The sequence below is a fragment of the Pseudopipra pipra genome, chromosome 8 (genome assembly GCF_036250125.1).
Source record: "Pseudopipra pipra isolate bDixPip1 chromosome 8, bDixPip1.hap1, whole genome shotgun sequence".
Lineage (NCBI taxonomy): Eukaryota > Metazoa > Chordata > Aves > Passeriformes > Pipridae > Pseudopipra > Pseudopipra pipra.
In genome coordinates this window covers 21130554-21133003 of record NC_087556.1, presented here as the reverse complement: position 1 = coordinate 21133003, position 2450 = coordinate 21130554, and positions in this window count along the sequence as shown.

Below are 2450 nucleotides of genomic sequence, written 5' to 3'. Positions count from 1 at the left end.
AGAGACACCACAGGATTTAGGCTGTTGTCCTAATGGCTATTGTTCAGGCTCCTAGCTATTACATTTACCACAAGCTGTTTTCATCTTGTTGGGATCCTGGTGTTAAACTAAAAATAACACCTGTTTTAGCAATTTGTTGCCTTCTGGAAACTGAAGCAATTACAGTGGAGTATGCAGATGGGCAGTGAGTGCAAATTTTTGACCGTGGTTCCAATAGATAATAAATTTGGGTTCAGGGAACCTTGTACCTTACTACAAATGTAGGGCTCCATGACATAAAGCACAGCACACAGTCTTTCTGTAAATGTCAAAGTTTTTTTGGTTTGATGTTTTAAAAAGTTTAAACATAACTGATTAGCCAAGAGGTATGTGATTATGACTTTTGTGCCTGATCAGGTCTGAACTTATCCTACAAGATAGTCTAATGGTGGATCCACACCTGCAATTTGTGTCTGTTTTGAGTCAATGACTCTGTCAAAGACAGATTTCTCTATCCCACAGAAGTTGTAGCTGGTCAGAAGACCACAACATTTGCAGTCATGGTGGTACCACTCTGGAAAAATACTTTAGGCAAGTAAGAGCAAAGGAGACAAGCCCTTCTTCATCTCAGTCCAAAAGAAATTGTTACCTTAATCTGTGACCAAATTTTCCTCATTTAATGGGGTTTGGTGGCAGCTACATGTTGCTACAAAGCACAGTCCCCTTCAATCTTTGTGCCACAGTTTTCTTGCACCAGGAGCAATGGTTGTCTGACCCAGCAGTCAGACAGTTAGGAGAGAGACAAACAAGAAGAAAAACACTTCCATCAAGAAAAACAATTTATTATCTGCCATTCTCATTCCTTGATCCAATTTGTGGAGAGGTCAGGAAACTTGTGTCTCGGGCAGCAGATCCAACATTTTGGGCTCCATAAGACTATGCTCAGAAGTAACTTGAGAATGAACCTTGAAGGCCTAACTTCCTAAATTGCTTTATTATCTTTCATGTTTTTAGATACAACTATTAACCTGTTTTGAAAAGGAAATTCAGATCAGAAGTCATGGACTTTAACTTAGAGATTAATTTGCTTTGGAAAAAAACCTTCTAAGATTTGTCCTTAGCTTAAACCAAGTTTGAAGTTGCAAAAAAAAATTTTGTTACACTTTTATTTGTTTCATTTTTTTCCCACTCATGCCCACTTCCTTCTTTTACTGTAATATTTCCAGCCTCATCAGAACCTGGAAGTACCAGAAATAAACCAGAGGTACCCACTTTTAAAAAGCGTGAGTCTTCTTGTGAGTAGGATCCTGGGCTGAGACTTGGGAAATCTGGGTTCAATTTTCTGCTTTGCCTCTCATTTTCAGTTTAACATTGGGTAAGTTACTTGGTAAAATCAGTCTATGCTGCAGGCTCCCATCTGTGAAACAGCTGGTATCTCCTCACCTCGAAGGAGCAGTGAGTTGGTTAGAGCATGATACTAATAACGCCAGGGTTGCAGGTTTGATCCCCACATGGGCCATTTACTAAAGAGTTGGACTCGATGATCCTTGTGGGTCCCTTCCAACTCAGAATATTCTGTGATTTCCAGTAGTTAATTCTTGGTTCTGCAGTGCTCTGATGCTGAGGTGATCGGAGCCGTTTGTGAGCACAGAGAGGCTCTTTAAGAACAACAATAAAATGCTGCCACATTTAATTAAACATAGAATTTGGTTTTGTTTCCCAAATCATTATTTTTATCTTGTTTTGACCTGCTGGAGAACAAGCTGTTGTGTTTGCTTCTGGAGATGTATATTATCCCAGTCTTAAGCAGCTCTGTGTGTGTGTTTGTGTTGTGGCAGTGTCACTCCTGGCCAGCTAACCTGGAATGGGATGTGCTAGACAGCCCATCTTCAGTGAGGCTCTTACAGGGACTCACTGAAGATGTACTGTTTTCACTAAGACATTCGGAAAATGTTGTTTTTTTTTTTTTTTTTCTTTTAGACCTAAAGGTTAGCAAATCTAGAGCAATAAGCATATTACTGGTTTATCTAGCAGTGTGAGTTACTGGGTAGTGCATGTATATGCTGTATGTCCGGCTCCGAATTGAAGCAGGGAAGGAAGGATATGACCCTAAGCTCAGAGGTCCTGACTCTGTAGATCACCTTATCATCTCATACTCAGTTTCTGATGACCCATTCTGACTCTTCTGCACGTACAGAGCTGTATTCCCAGATGCACAAGAGAATGGTGCACTTGAAAGGTGGGACATAAATGACTGTCTGAAGGATAGCTACAGGTCTAATTAATCTTGACTCTAGTTAATGATCTGAAGATTATGCTTGTTAGTCTGGGGAGTGGTGAATCAATTCACTTGCCGGTTTTAATGAAGTACTTTTGCTCTCTGGAACCTTTATTTACAAAAATGAATAGAGTAAGTGTAGCACAGAGCCAGACGTTGACAAGGACTTTTCAGCACTACAAAAATCCTCAGC